The 17,435-nt window shown below is 41.8% G+C and overlaps 1 protein-coding gene across 5 annotated transcripts in view; it reads right to left on the minus strand.

Moving 5' to 3' along the window:
• LOC132778998 (sodium channel protein type 5 subunit alpha-like) overlaps positions 1-17,435 on the minus strand; it is a 392,126-nt gene that overhangs the window by 93,637 nt on the left and 281,054 nt on the right. The gene's annotated exons all lie outside the window — the stretch shown is intronic.

Raw genomic sequence — 17,435 nt, forward strand, 5'->3', positions numbered from 1 at the left:
ACAAGTGTGTTTCTTGCTGGAAGAGGATGAAGGAAATAGGGATGCAAATTGTTCAGGGAGGAATCCCATTTACATGCAAAGTCCTCTTCAAGCTATTTACAAACATGAACATTTCTATGAAGTTTCCAAATGCAATTCACACTTTGGGGGGAATTCTTTTTTGTGCAGCCAGACACAATCTTTTCCTGTGCTGAGAAAATACGTGTGTATCTCCCTTCTACAGGCTAGTGATGTCACACCAAAATCATCAGTGGAAAGTGATTATACCGACTGTAGGATTTTGAGATCTGCAATCCAAAATGAGTGATTTGAGCCCATGTATCATACCACCCCTCCCTTTCTTGACTCTGCAAAATCACAGCAGAACAAACTGTTTCCAAAAAGCGAACACAGGGGGAAAAAAGGAAAGGAAATCAGACACACACCAAGGGAGATGTGTGCCCATGCAGGCATGCATGTCAAAATTAGAAATAACATTTGCCTACTTTAGGAAAGTGCCAGGGCTTCCCTCACAGCAGTCAGCAACTCGCTTGTGTCCATATGACCCAATTAGTCAGCCCATCATAACAAATTTAGAACGGCACCGTCCAAAGATGAATGAGCAAATGCTGCGGGTTTAGCACAGCCCCTGCATATTGCGTTCCAGAGAAGGCCAGGCAAAGGCCGCCTTGTTATTCAAAGCTGGCAAAGGTGGGGGAAACAGCTATAACAATAAAAGCACCATGTATATTGAAGCCCCTTGATTTCTGCCTTACTAGACATATATAACATCTCCTATATTTCTGAATAACCTTTCAGAGCAGTGGATCTACACTGTAGAATTAATGCACTGTCTCGGTTTGGCAGGGAAAGTCCCAATTAATCCTTTGTCATCCCATGTTTTCAACTGCTTTTCAAATGTACCATTTTTATTCTCCCATCTTTGTCCTCAACATGTTTCATTAACTGCAAACTGAGTTGAAAACAAAAAAATAAATATGTATTATTGAAGGCCTTCATGGCTGGAACCACTGGGTTGTTGTAGGTTTTTTCGGGCTATATGGCCATGGTCTAGAGGCATTCTCTCCTGACGTTTCGCCTGCATCTATGGCAAGCATCCTCAGAGGTAGTGAGGTCTGTTGGAACTAGCAAAATGGGTTTATATATCTGTGGAATGACCAGGGTGGGACAAAGGAGTCTTGTCTGCTGGAGCTAGGTGTGAATGTTTCAACTGACCACCTTGATTAGCATATAATGGCCTGACAGTGCCTGGAGCAAACTTTTGTTGAGAGGTGATTAGATGTCCTTGTTTGTTTCCTCTCTGTTGTTGTGCTCTTGTAATTTTAGAGTGCCCAGACACGAATCAAGGAACATGAAAGGCACTGCAGACTCCTTCAACCAGAGAAATCAGCCATAGCAGAGCACCTGATGAACCAACCTGGACACAGCATATTATTTGAGAACACAGAAATGCTGTACCATTCTCACAACCACCATGTCAGACTACACAGAGAAGCCATTGAAATACACAAGCATATGGACAATTTCAACAGAAAGGAGGAAACCATGAAAATGAACAAAATGTGGCTACCAATATTAAAAAAAACTCTAAAATTACAAGAGCACAACAACAGAGAGGAAACAAACAAGGACATCTAATCACCTCTCAACAAAAGTTTGCTCCAGGCACTGGCAGGCCATTATGTGCTAATCTAGGTGGTCAGTTGAAACATTCACACCTAGCTCCAGCAGACAAGAGTCCTTTGTCCCACCCTGGTCATTCCACAGATATATAAACCCTTTTCCTAGTTCCAACAGACCTCACTACCTCTGAGGATGCTTGCCATAGATGCAGGCGAAACATCAGGAGAGAATGCCTCTAGACCATGGCCATATAGCCCGAAAAAACCTACAACAACCCAAAAAATAAATAAATTGTGGATTCTATTAACACCGCAGCAAGACATTTTTCATGTCAGGAGTGACTTAAGAAACTGCAAGTCGCATCTGTTGTGAGACAGAAGCAGCATGATGTGAGAACATAGGACAGAATCGTATCCTTCCCATTAGACTTAAGCAAAAGCAAACTGTTGTAGTCTCTCCTAGTTCATCCGTTCTTACCCATTAACACCTTTTGTCATCTTGAAAACATTCTGCTGCTCCTTGTCAGCATGTCTTGGTTTTCATCTGTGAAATGTTGGAGGGTACACTATTTCATAGATAAGCGAAGCACTAATTACTGTATATACTCGAGTATAAGGCAACCCAAATAGAAGCCTAGGCACCTAATTTTACCACAAAAAACTGGAAAAACCTATTGACTCAAGTATAAGCTCAGAGTGGGAAATGCAGCAGCTACTGGTAAATTTCAAAATAAAAATAGATACCAATAAAATTACAATAACTGAGGCATCAATAGATTAAATGTTTTTGAATATTTACCGTATTTAAAATTAAAACAGTAAACTAGCATCGTAAGTGGATAAGTAGGGTCAACAAACACAATATGGTATCAACAATAACTTAATAATAATAATAACAATAATAATAATACTTCATTTGTATCCTGCTGTATCTCCCCATGGGGACTCAGGCCGTCTTCCAAGATAGCAACAGGCAAACATTAAATGCCTATATAAACAATGCGGAGCTGGATATAGATCTATAATTGTATTTTCGGGCTTGCAAAAGATTTTAGGGGAAATAAGATGAATATATGCATATAGATATCCTTGAAGTGACTGGTTTGAGCGTGAAGGAGCTGGGGGTGGCCATGGCCAACAGGGAGCTCTGGCATGGGCTGGTCCATGAGGTCACAAAGGATAGGAAGTGACTGAATGAATATACAACAACAATGCATATAGATATATACAGATAACACAGGGCTTGCAAAGATTTCTAGAGGGAAAATCTATATATTGTTTCCAAGTTTTGGGGCATGCCTTTGCCCAAGAAAGAACAACATTCCCTTGTCTCTTTTTAAATACCACTTACTACTACTACTACTACTACTACTACTAATAATAATACATCTTCCAGATTTGCAAGTCTTCCCTTTTTCTCCTCCTCCAAACAATGCAATATTTTTCTTCTTCCTGATTTGCAAGGGCTCTCCCTTTTCAATACATTCCCTCCTCCTCCTCTTCCTCCTCCATCTCCATCTCCTTCTTCTTCTCCCTCTCTCTCTTAAAAAAGATAAGAGTTTCCAAAATGGGCAACTCCAGCCTGTGAGGAGAAGTGGAGTGAGGGAGGCTTTAGAAAACAAAACACACTGTTAAGGGAGAGAAATATATCATATATTGTAAGCAGTGGTTCAGAGCCTTGACCCCATTATAAGCCAAGGGAGGCTTTTTCAGCCGAAAAAGGGTTATCTTCGAGTATATACGGTACATGTTACATAAGGAAGCTGCCTTGTGTTAGATTTATGGTCCATGCAGCTCAATATTACTAATACTAAGTGGTAATTATTCTTCTGAGGGTGCATCTAAGCCACTGAATGAATGCTGTTTGACACCATTTGAACTACTGTGGCTTAATGTTATGCAATTATGGGAGTAGTAGTTTGATGAGGCACGAGCACTCTTTCACAGAGAAGGCTAAAGACTTTGCAAAACTACAACTCCCATGACTCCATAACATTGAGCCATGACGGTTAAAGCGGTGTTGAACTGCATTTATTCCATGGTGCAGATACAATCTGAGTTACAACAATATTTTTTCTTGGCCTTCTTTGGAAATGTGGCCACTGAACCCAGACCTACTGGTCTACATGTTAGGGTCCATGAAACCGAATTAGATTCTTATAAGAAAGAAACAACAAGAATGTACAGAGCCACCAATATTGTCTTGTCCTGGTACTTTATACAATAAGAACTAAAAAATCCAGAGTTTGGAATTATTATTATTATTATTATTATTATTATTATTATTATTATTATTATTATTGGACTAGATTTTCCAGTAGCCCTACAAGCAGAGGCAGCCCTAGGTAATTTTCAACGGTAAGCAAACAGTATTTTGCCCCCCCCCCCCAACCAATCACTGATATATATTTTCTGTTTGTTGTGGGAGTTCTGTGTGCCATATTTGGTTCAATTCCATCATTGGTGGAGTTCGGAATGCTCTTTGATTGTAGGTGAACTATACATCCCAATAACTACAACTCACATATATCAAGGTCTATTTTCCCCCAAGAGCACCTCAAGAGCGCCCCTGGGCAAAATCAACTATACTGCAAATGCTTACTTTGCGTAATGGGTTGACCCGCCCCTGCCTACAAGCTAGTGAACTCCAATAATTGTACCCTAATAACTTTTTCTCAATGTTGAGAAAATTGCCCTCAAAGGTTTAGCTTGTTGGATGTTTGTTTTGCATTGTCTGAAAACATCAGGAATACACTCTGCTGGCTTTTCGAATGCGTCTCTTCTAATTTTCTCTCCCCATGGGATTTTTTTTTTAACAGAGGTGTGCTGCATTTCTACAAAGCTCAATCTGGCCCTTGTTTGGTCAGGGATGACTGATGTCACGCCATTTGACAGGATAATAGAAATGCCTGTGGAAATCAAAATTCTTCTCAGTGAAACTCCACACCTCTCAGGAGCTGCAGAAATGTTATCTCGCCATCTGAACTTTCAGATTGCTGCGCTCAAAAGCATAATGAGCATAGCTTTCTTGAAAGTCCTCAGGGTTTCTTTCAAACTCAATGCCTCTGCCTTTTTGTTAAGAGCGTTATCTGATGCTCTTCACTGGAGAAGGAGCTTGGCTGGACGAGAAACACTTGAGGGAAAAGTAGAAATGACGGTGATTACTAATGCTTGCAGCCACACAAAACCTCAGAAGAGGATAGCATGAGGAGGAGCCATCAATGCAAACCACCTCAACCCTATAGGCATGCTGAAGGCGGCACACCATTGATCCAACAAATTGGCAAAGGGAAAAAAAACCATGATGGAGTTTGAGCTGTAGGATGCATCTGCTGGAAAAACTCAGCTTCCATTTGCACAGGATCCACAGAAGTAGAATTAGATCACTTAACATAACATATGCAGTCAGTTTTCCACATTTGCTGAGGGTAGATGCAGAGGACCCATGGAAAAGTGGACATAAAAAAGCTTTTTTAAAACAAAGAGAATGACTTTTTAAGGATCTTTAGGATTCTCCAGTGTTACACTGTGGTTAACTTCTGTCAGAAGTTGACCATCAAATTGTGCTGAAGGACCCACAAATGAATAGAGGAGTGTCTCCCTTAGGAATTTCCAGGTTCTCCAGTGTGATAAATAAATAATTTGCTACATTAATTTATAAATCTATCTATCTATCTATCTATCTATCTATCTATCTATCTACAATTTGTCGCTAGAAACAATATCATACGAAAGCTGACTGGCACAACCTGGGGATCACAACCAGACACAGTGAAGACATCTGCCCTTGCGCTATGCTACGCTGCTGCTGAGTATGCATGCCCAGTGTGGAACACATCTCACCACGCTAAAACAGTGGATGTGGCTCTTAAGGAGACATGCCGCATTATCACAGGGTGTCTGCACCCCACACCAATGGAGAAATTACACTGCTTAGCCGGCATTGCACCACCTGACATCCGCCAAGAAGTAGCAGCCAATACTGAAAGGACCAAGGCAGAGACATCTCCAGCCCACCCCCTGTTTGGGTATCAGCCAGCACGTCAACGACTTAAATCAAGAAATAGTTTTCTTAGATCTACAGAGACGCTCGCTGGAACACCTCAGCAAGCGAGAGTCCAAAAGTGGCAGGCTCAAACCCAGCACTTCAATCCATGGGTGATAGATGAGAGACTCCCTCCTGGGCACACAGAAGACTGGGCGACTTGGAAGGCACTGAACAGACTGCGCTCTGGCACCACAAGATGCAGAGCCAATCTTAAGAAATGGGGCTACAAAGTGGAATCCACGACATGCGAGTGTGGAGAAGAGCAAACCACTGACCGCCTGCTTCAATGCAACCTGAGCCCTGCTACATGCACAATGGAGGACCTTCTTGCGGCAACACCAGAGGCACTCCAAGTGGCCAGATCCTGGTCAAAGGACATTTAATCAACTACCAAGCTTGCAAAATTTGTGCTTTTTTATCTGCTTGTTTTATTCTGTTAGAAATGTAATACAATGATAAATAAATAAATAAATCTATAATTTGTATTTTTTTATAAAACATTTATAATTCTGTGATTAAAATCTAACAGAAGTTGACCATCAAATTGTGCTGGAAGGCCTACAAATGCTTAGAGAATATTCTTCCTAGGAATATCTAGGTTCTCTAGTATGATACAAGGGTTAACCTCTACCAGAAGTTGACCATGGTATTGTGCTGGAGGGACCTACAAATGTCTAGAGAAGTGTTTCCTCTAGGTCCTCTAGTGCACCTTGATTGTCAGCTTCCAGCAAACATTGACCATGGAGTAAGATTGGAGGACCTAAAAATTCCTGGAGACAACATATTAATCAAATCCACAAAGTGAAACCCACAAATGCGGTAGAGCTTGGATTATGTTAGTGTTCAGTTCATCCAGTCATTGCATGTTACTGTCATGACCTCCTTTCCTGGTAGAGACGCCAAGGTGTTTGTTTATAAAGCTATTGTCCTCCCAACCCTGCTATACGTCTGCCAAACGTGGACTGTCTACAGACATCACACTCAACTCCTGGAACGATTCCATCAGTGTTGCCTCCGAAAAATCCTGCAAACCTCTTGGGAAGACAGGCAGACAAATGTCAGTGTGTTGGAAGAAGCATTCACACCACCAATGAAGCAATGATCTCATGCCATCAATTCCACTGGACTGGCCATACTATCCGGATGCCTGATCACTGTCTCTCAAAGCAGTTACTATACCCCCAACTCAAGAATGGAAAACAGAATGTTGGTGGACAAGAAAAGAGATTTAAAGATGGGCTTAAAGCCAACCTTAAAAACTGTGGCATAGACACCGAGAACTGGGAAGCCCTGGCCCTTGAGCACTCTTACTGGAGGTCAGCAGTGACCAGCAGTGCTGCAGAATTTGAAGAGGCACAAATGGAGGATGAGAGGAAGAAAAGTGCCAAGAGAAAGGCACATCAAGCCAATCCTGACCGGGACCACCTTCCATCTGAAAAGCCATATCTTCACTGCAGGAGAACATATGGATCAACAGGAGGGCTCTACAGCCAACTACAGACCCACCACCAAGACACGACACTTGGAGGGCCATCATCCTCAGACAATGAGAGATCGCCTAAATAAGTTTCCTGGTGTTGTGAGAAACCATGAAAGTAGGTTATGACAGTTACAATATTACTAAAGAATTGGAGTAGAACAATCTACTTTGATTTGATTCAACCAGGTTGTGCATATTCTGGTCAGTAGGAAAACCTTCAAGGGCAAAGACGGGTTGTGTGGGAGGCTCCAATGTTTCCTAAACACAAAGCACATTATATCTAATTTCACTATTTATTTCTGTACTACTGTTTTGGAGTTAACTCCCCCAGCTCTGGCAGTCTTCCATCCCAACCAATCTGGGATCTGTCATACAGCCTATCAGAGATAGCAAAGTTAGTAGAAAAGGGTTAATACATTTAATTAATCATTAACGAGCTTTGGAAAGACCTAATTCCATTGCATTTACAACTTAACTATTACATTTATATTAAATTGCTTTTTAAGTTAAAAGCCTGCACTGAAACCATTTAAGAAGGCAACTGAAAAATGCCTTCTGTGATGTTGCTCCCACCTCCCTTTGTCCCTAAGTTGAACTGCGGAGAGAAAGAAACAGCTGCATGAAGTTTTGGAAAAGTCAACTTCTCATCCATTCCTTCAAATTGTCTTTGTCTATTCCTATGCATCTTTTTGGAAATAACATGTGAAAATATTTTTAAAGGTCAAGAAACGTGTTGTTTTTACTGTTGAGAAACCCTTATAAGATGACTCCTGGACTGATGAAAAAAATTGCAATTGAAGGCTTATTGTGCACAAAATATGTATGTTTTGTGCAGAAAACAGAACTTTTTATGCCGAAAACACTTTTTTCTTTGTATTGTCGAAGGCTTTCATGGCCGGAATCACTGGGTTGTTGTAGGTTTTTCGGGCTATATAGAAAAGGATATGTATAATTATTTTCTGCACAGAAAACTACATTTTCCGCAAAAAAAAAATCACATCCATATTCTGCTCAGAAGAAGTCTCAAGTTGCAAATGGGCTTGGAATAATTTCCTTTTCAAAGCCTCAAGCTGTGTTGTTGAAGGCTTTCATAGCCGGAATCACAGAGTTGCTGTGAGTTTTCCTGACTGTATGGCTATGTTCCAGAAGCATTCACTCTTGACATTTTGTCCACATCTATGGCAGGCATTCTTAGAGGTGTGCAGTCTCACACAACCTCTGAGGATGCCCTGCCATAGATGTGGGTGAAACATCAGGAGAGAATGCTTCTGAAACATAGCCATACAGCCCAGAAAACTCACAGCAACCAGGATAAAAGCTGTTAAAATTATTCATTGCTTCCTTTTAGAAGAAATATCTCTCTCCCCCATTTTAGCTTACTGATTTTCAAATATATCCCAGCAAACATCCCATGATTAAGAGCTTCCAAATTCATTTTTGAATCAATTCAGCACTCAAAATCTAACCAGAAATGAAAATGAACAAAGATGCTTATAACCATTGCTATTTGCAGTTCTGATCTAAACCCTGCAAAACACTGTAAATATAAGCAAGGGAATAACAAAAAAGCACAATTAATTTTTCTAAAATCTGAAATAACTAGACTTTAGGGAAAGAGACAGGTGCAACATATGAAATCAGTTGGCCCTTTAGCATGAGCTCCTCTTTAAGTAATGAATAACTTCATAAATCATTCCAATTGATTAACAGAGTTAATTTTCTAGTGTAAATGAATAAAGCAAAAATAAATTAACTTCCCTTTATACTACAACATTTTTAAGTTAAATGATAAGAGAGACATACATTAAAAAAATATGTTGTTGAAGGCTTTCATGGACAGAATCACTGGGTTGCTGTGGGTTTTCTGAGCTGTATGATCATGTTCCAGAAGCATTCTCTCCTAATGTTTTGCCCACATCTTTGGCAGGCATCCTCAGAGACGGTGAGGTCTGTTCGAAACTAGGCAAGAGGGGTTATATATCTGTAGAATGTCCTGGATGGGAGAAAGAACTCTTGTCTGTTTGAGGCAAGCGTGAATGTTGCAGTTGGCCACCCTGATTAGCACTGAATGGCCTTGCAGCTTTAAAGCCTGGCTGCTGCTTCCTGTCTGGGGGAATCCTTTGTTGAGAGGTGTTAGCTGGCCCTGATTAATTCATATCTGGAATTCCCCTGTATTTTGAATGTTGCTCTTTATTTACTGTTATGATTTTAGAGTTTTTTAAAAAAAATACTGGTAGCCAGATTTTGTTCATTTTCATGGCTTTCTCCTTTGTGTTGAAATTGTCTACATGCTTGTGGATTTCAACGGCTTCTCTGTGTGGTCTGAAATGCATTTATTTATGCATTTAGTTAGTATCACTGGATCTAGCTATAGAGCCATCAAATTGCTTTCTATAACACTATGTAATATGATTTATCCGTGTTTTTATGATACAAATTACATTATAAACGTAATTTTATCATAAAAACATGGATAAGGTTTATCAAACTGTTTTTGTGGGACATCCTGCAGCACATTTTGCTATCGTTTTTCAATAGATATCTCATAGAGCAGCGTTTCTCAACCTGGGGATCCAGACCCCTGGGGGGAGGGTCGTGTGGGGGTTTCAGAGGGGTTAACAAAGACCATAAGAAAACATAGTTTTTCTGATGATATTAGGAACCCCTTTTGTAGAGAAGGCTGAAGATCTCTCCACCTGTCTTCTTCTTTTTTGGAAACAGATGGCAAATCCTCCCACCAAAAGCCCTCCTTCTGCTGTGATTCGCTGGCCTCTCAGGCATGCTTGACACATGGCAACGTGGTACGCATGTGGTAGCAAGGGAGAGTGTGTGAGGCTGGAGGGAGGCTCACACCAGTGAGTCCCTTCAAGGCATGGGGGTTTTGTGTGGAAAGTTTAGCCCAATTCTATCATTGGTGAGGTTCAGAGGGGTCACCAAAGACAATAAGAAATATTTCTGATGGACTTAGGAACATATTTGGCAGAAAAGGCTAAAGATCTCTCAGTTTGTCCATCTCTTCTTTTTTGGAAACAGATAGTGAATCCTCCCACCAAGAGCCCTCCTCCTGCAATGATTGGCTGGCGTCTCAGCTGGCCTCTTAGCCAAGGGGAGGGCTGTTTCTGAGACTCCAAATAGAGAGGGGAGAGCAGGCATGCTCGGCGCATGGCAATGTGGTGCACATGTGTGGGAGAGGGAGAGTGTGTAAGACTGGAGGGAGGCTGATACCAGCGAGTCCTTTCAAGGCATGGGGGTTCTGTGTGGGAAGTTTGGCCCAATTCTATCATTGGTGGGGTTCAGCAGGGTCACCAAAGACAATCCGAAAAATTTCTGAGACTCCAAGTGGAGAGGGGAGAGCAGGCATGCTCGGCACATGGCAATGTGGTGTGCATGTGTGGGAGAGGGAGAGTGTGTGAGACTGGAGGGAGGCTTGCTCCAGCGAGTCCCTTTAAGACATGGCAATTAGGTGTGTGAAATTTGGCCCAATTCTATCATTGGGGCTCTTTGATTGTAGGTGAACTATAAATCCCAGCAATTACAACTCCCAAATGTCAAGGTCTATTTTCCCCAAACTCCACCAGTGTTCACATTTGGGCAAATTGAGTATTCCTGCCAAGTTTGGTCTACATTCATCATTAGGAATTGTCAGAGTTGAAGTCCAAGACATCTGGAGGGCTGAAGTGTGCCCATGCCTGGTGTAGATACACCTAATTTCTAGATCCTAGAAATCTTTAGTTGCCTGCCTGCCTAACAAGCAGCTTCCTCAGTCACAGGTTGAGATTCGTAATACTTTTGACAGCCGTGTTGTCTCACCCACGCAGAGACTAAACACCCCAAGGCAACTCTCTCCCAAACATGACACTTTCCTAACTGAGCTTTCAGGTGAGTTGGGGAAGGACTGCCAAGAACCTGTCGCGTCGGACCCTCGACAAAGCCAAACCGTGCTTTCCCCGAGAGCGCCGCTCTTAAGTGGGATTGGTATTGGATCCATTATGTTAACCAGGCTTTGGGGAGATGAAGAAACAAGTGTGTCAACAGCCTAAGCTTTCCCGGTATAATAGGTTAATCACATTGGCAAGCCGTCTTGTTATAAGATGGATTCCTGTGCCGGAGAGGGAATAGCTACTTGGCTCCGGACTCTCCATCACAAGGTATCTGCATTTCTTTTTCCCTGGCACTGATTTATATCAGGAGTGACTCCCGAGAGAAATCTGCTTTCTTGCAGGTTTCCCCCGGGAAAGAATAGGGGGAAAGAAGAGTGGGTTTCCCTGTGATGGATGAGGCAGGAATATTCATTAAAGAACACTGACCCAGCTACTGCTTTTGTCTTATTTTCTGGGTGAGTGGCAGCAAAGTGGAAAGATAAAGGGCAGACACCTAGCTCTGTTGCCATATTGCAATGCTGAAATTGGAGATGCTACCTGCTCACAGTCTTTCTTGTGTCTTCGGTTAGCAAATGACAAGGGCTGGAAGCTACATGACACTCTCCTGAAACTTGAAGCCCTATTACTCCCACCCCATTTTGAAAAAAGAACATTTTTTGAATCTGGCAATTTGAAAATGTTCGCCTTGTCTTGCAAGGAGCATTTTAGGGCAATTGTTGTTGTGCTCTTGCCTCCTCCAAACTGATTGAAGCCTAAAAGAGGTCTGTTGCTGTGAACTAGAGCTGCATCTACACTGTTGAACTAATGCAGTTTGACGTTATTTGAATTGCTATGGCTCAATGTTATGGAATCATAGTTATAATAGTTTTCCAAGGTGTTTAGCACGCTGTTCCCACATCAAACTAGAACTTCTACAGTTCCACAGCATTCAGCCATAGTGGTTAAAGTGGTGCCAAACTGCATTCATTCCACAGTATCGATAGTAAAGGTAAAGGTTTCACCTTGACATTAAATCTAGTCAAGTCCAACTTAGTGAGGTGATACTCATGTCTATTTCTAAGCTGAAGAGCCGGCGTTGTCTGTAGACACCTCCAAGGTCATGTGGAGTGACTACATGGAGTGTTGTTACCATCCCGCCAGACCAGTACCTATTGATCTACTTACATTTGCATGTTTTCAAACTGCTAGGGGGGCAGAAGCTGGGGCTAACAACAGGAGCTCACCATGTCCTGTGGATCTGAACCACTGACCTTCCAGTCAGCAAGTTCTGCAGCTTAGCGGTTTAAGCTGCTGTGCCACGGTGGCTCCATAAGGATGCAGTATTGGTGCATCCATATAAAGACTTTCATCCTGGGCTTTCAATGTTATGTGTTCATAATTCACGTTTGCATTTTGGTTTATCTGACAGTGAGGTATTTGATTTTGAAAACTGGCTTGGTTTCTGATATTTTTAAAATGCTATATCTGATGATTCTTCTGACTAATGGTGCAAGATATCAGTACTTGCAACAAATCCACAAATAAATCGTTTCTGATAACACTTTTTTCTCTCCTCATGAGGTTGTGTGAAATGGCTCCGTGCCTCTCTCTTCCCACTGCCAAGAAACAAGGTCTGGTGATAGAGAAACAAATAAAACATTCCAACCAAGGACTGAAATTTGTTTCTCTTATCAGACAGAATTGTCTATTGGCAATAAGTAAAGGTAAAGGTTTCCCCTTGACATTAAGTCTAATTGAATCCAACTCTGGGGGGTAAGGTAAAGGAATCACATGGAATAGGAGCATATTATAAGTAGGTACGGTAAAGGTTTTCCCTGACATTAAGTCTAGTTGAGTCCAACTCTGGGGGGTGGTGCTCATCTCCATTTCTAAGCTGAAGAGCCGACATTGTCCGTAGACACCTCCAAGGTCATGTGACCAGCATGATTGCATGGAGCACCGTCACCTTCCCACCAAAGCGGTACCTATTGATCTACTCATATTTGCATGTTTTCAATCGTAATGTCGAGGGGGAACCTTTATCTTTACTTATTGCCAAAAGAAATGGAGATGAGCACCAACACCCAGAATTGGACACGATTGGACCTTACCTACTTATAATATGCTTCTATTCCATGTGACCCCTTACTTCTTTCTAAAACAGCAAAGTCCCATCCATTGTGATTTTTCCTTAGAAAGGAATTGATCCAGTGCCTTGATCATTTTCCTAGCTCTTTTTGTTACTGTCCCCCAGGTGTCCTTTTTGGACAGCAGTGCCCAAACCTGTACACAGCATTGCAATCAAGGTCCAGTGTTAGAAAACGACACTCAGCAATTTGCAATTGCTTCTAATTGCAACCCTTAGACCACACATATCTAACATAGCTATGATCAGAGGTTGGAAAAAATACTTTTTTTGCACTGCAGCACTTAGAATGACTAGGTGTGCATCTACACTGTAGAACTAATTCAATTTGACACCACTTTAACCACCATGAAATTTCTAATGTGGTGTGGCACCAGCACTCTCTGGCAGAGAAGGTTGCAGACTCTGTAAAACTACATCTCCCAGGACTCCACAGCATTGAGTCATGGCATCAAAGTGTTGTCAAACTGTATTAATTCTACAGTGTAGATGTAAACGCATGTAGCTTATGTGCCCAACAGCCATGATGACTGGAAGAGCCTATGAGCTCCAACACAAAAAGTAACTTTTCCAAGCTCTGAGTGAGAGTGGATAAGCATGCAAAAAAGGCACTTTATGGACAAGACTTTTCTAAGATCTACAGAGAACTATTTCTTGATTTAAGTCATCGACATGCTGGCTGAGATCTACAGAGACACTCGCTGGAACACCTCAGCAAGCGAGAGTCCAAAAGTGGCAGGCTCAAACCCAGAACCTCAATCAATGGCTGATACCAAATGAGAGACTCCCCCCTGGGCACACAGAAAACTGGGCAACTTGGAAGGTGCTGAATAGACCGCGCTCTGGTACCACAAGATGCAGAGCCAACCTTCAGAAATGGGGCTACAAAGTGGAATCCACAACATGCGAGTGTGGAGAAGAGCAAACTACAGACCACCTGCTGCGATGCAACCTGAGCCCTGCTACATGCACAATGGAGGACTTTCTTGCAGCAATACCAGAAGCACTCCAAGTGGCCAGATACTGGTCAAAGGACATTTAATCAACTACCAAGCTTGCAAACTTTGTGCTTTGTTTGTTTGTTAAAAAATGCAATTCAACTGTTTGGTTTGCTCCTGACACGATAAATAAATAAATGGGCAAGACATTCTGAGATGTATTTCCAATGCTTTTCTCTCCAATGGCTTGTTTTGATTTCCTAAGCAGATACCAAGGGTTAATTCATGCAACCAAACTGGCGTCATTCTTAAATTGATGTCAGAGCTGGCTGTTGTCTTCAGTTTTGCCAAGCTGCCACCAGTAGCTAAATATTTGCCAACGCATTTGCTAAATAATCTTGTGGAACGAAAGTTGCGAGGGACCACTCCGATGAGGGACTCACTCAAGAGATGGATTTGCTCAAGGGAGGAAGTAATAATATTGACAAAATTCCTACTGGTGCAGCATGCAAAATATTAGCACTGCCTTGTCTAGCTTTGGCAGCCTGATGAGACTTTAAAATGTACACAGCTCTTCAGTTATTCCTTTTGCGGAAATAATTCATTTCAAAGGAGTCATACTCCTGTACAGTTTTTGAATGTGCTTCGTGAAAAGTTTAAATATAGGGAATGAAAAAAGGACACTCTTCCAAACTGGACTCAAGAGTTTGATCCAGTGCCCCGAAATATGTAAGAATTCAGAATCATAAGGAGGTGGGAAGCTGGAAGCTATATGAGTAATGGCAATCCATTACTTTACAATTAAGGACAGAAGCTCTGTAGATAATCATCAGAGATTCATCAGAAAAACAAATGTAAATTTATCAGAAATTCCAAGATCAGGAGATACACAGTGACAAACAAAGTTGTGCTGGTACGGCTGTACCAGGAGCTCCAACTTTATTTTCTTTCTGTTTTGCAGTCATAGGACAGGCCTCCTGTCCATCATAATTAAGCTTTGGTTCCGCCCCTTGTTCTGGGCTCTGGGAGGAAAATGAGCCATTTTTCGGGCAGTCTCACACAAGGTAGCTAAACTATAGGACGTAGACCAGCTCATCCCGTAGAAAAGCTTCCTTTCTCAAGAGCATCCAGGGGAATTAACTATCCAGGGAAAAAGTAACATCCGGGGATACAGAAACAGAAATTCCAGGAGAAAGGTCCCAAAAGCTCTGGCTGAGAACTCACAGCCTCTCAGCCTTATAGCATCAGAACAGCCCTGAAGTTTTCTAAGAACTCTTGAAGGGAGAACAGCATTAAAGATCTACGGAACTCCAGCTGAAATATCTTCAAGCCTCGGCTGGTAGGTCTACTTGATACCCAGACGCATTTGGAATCGGTAGTAGGACTCACACCGATGAGGCATAGATAATAGACAGCCTAGGAGAGGTTAAAAAAGGGTTTTTTTCTTACAGAGAAAGTACAGTTAATCAAAGTCAGGTACCAGGCCATTAAGGACTAGACTAAGAAAGCCTTGAAGTGTTGTTTGAACCTTTGAAGATTTGTTGTTTGTTCCATAATAAAGACTTTGTTGTATCATTAAAGACTCTAAAGACCATCACTTCAGAAAAATCCCTGAGAACCTCTCTTTGAGGCACCCTGGCTTCCTGCTGGGCTTAAAGTATACATCCTATAGAAAAGTACAAAGATTTTGGCACAAAATCTAGCATTTTCCAGCCAGTATGGCCTGTGGAGGATTCTGGGAGTATTGAATCATAGTTGGATGGGAACACAAAAGTCATCTAGTCCAATGCTCTACCATATAGGAATACACAACTAAAGGGGCTGGGCGATAGCACAGCAGGCTAATCGCCAGCTGCACTAAATCTTGCTGACCAAAAGATTGACAGTTCAAAGTTCGGGTCAGGGTGAGCCCCTGGCCTTTAGCCTAGCTTCTGCTTACCCAGTAGTTTTGAAAACAGCAATGTGAGTAGATATAAAGGTACCACTTAAGCTGGGAGGTATTTAAAGCACCCATAAAGAAATGCCTGAAAAATGCTGGTAATTCAACCAAAGAGGAATTTTACAAACAAAGCTCTTTGGCAGGGAAAGTGAAGAGACAGCACCCCCCTGTGGCCAGAACTGAGAACAGCTTCCAAGATGCCAAAGATGGGAAAGCCTAGATATATATACCTCTACCTATGTACAGTTGCCTGTCTTGTCAGTGTATATGGCATTGAATATTTGTTGTATATGTGTTCTGTGATCTGCTCGGAGTCCCTTTCAGGATGAGAAGGGTGGAATATAAATTCTGTAAATAAATAAATAGAGATATTCATCCATCCTCTGTTTATATATCTCCAAAGATGAAGAGTCCATGACCCACCAAAGCAATATATTTCATGGTCAAACAAAGGTTCAGAGGGGTGGCTTTCTTTGCCTTCCAGTGAGGCTGAGAGAGTATGGCTTGCCCATAGGTTTCCATTTCCAAGCAGATGTTATAACTTTGATAATGCTCTCTGGAACATTACTGGCAATAAAGAACCTGGCCATGTTGGGTGCTTGCCAGGGTTCCAAAACCAGCAGTGCAACCATTTCTATTTTGCACAAAATACCTGGAAAGAAAATCCTCGGTTTGCCTGTTCTGTTTCTTTATGATGGCCATTGAAAATAAGCTACCCAAAGCCCCCTTGAAATTCTGGAGCCAACACTGTGGATCCTCAAGTTTCCTCCTTTTCCTTGATATACCGATATCTGGGTATTTTCTCACAAAGTCAATTGCAAATGCCTACGCAAACCCCAAGACACTCTTTCTTTATGTAAGAAACAGGAATCCTGTAAACATTCATTTCAGCGCAGAAGATAAGCCTTTATCCCACTTTCCCCAAAACGTTGAAAGCACATGAAGATGTCAAAAGTGAAGGCAAGATTAGGAACTCATTTGCTGTCTTCTCTTCTTAAGGAAAAAGAATGCTTCCCAGAGCCTAGCTTTCCTTGTGCATCATCCACAAATAACATGATTTCCAGTCTTTGTATGTGGTTGTTTTTTCTGCATTTATGACTTACACACAGAGAGACATTTTCAAAGCTCTCAAACAATGCCCAAGATACACCACACCAACTCTCAGTAAGACATCATGCACATGCCCTCCCATAATAGATTGCATACAATGAATAAATACTCATCTCTTCCTTTCCAAAGGCCTTCATGGCAACACACAGCAGAGATGAATATAATACGGTTCCATTGTGACAATTTGTCTCTATATCTACTGCTTTCTAAGTGGCACAGTGTCAGCGAGAGAAGCCCTACGATTTGTAATATGGATCAGGGGCTGAGAATTCTCTGCTTGGGAGCCTTGATT

The sequence above is a fragment of the Anolis sagrei genome, chromosome 6, assembly GCF_037176765.1.
Source record: "Anolis sagrei isolate rAnoSag1 chromosome 6, rAnoSag1.mat, whole genome shotgun sequence".
NCBI lineage: Eukaryota > Metazoa > Chordata > Lepidosauria > Squamata > Dactyloidae > Anolis > Anolis sagrei.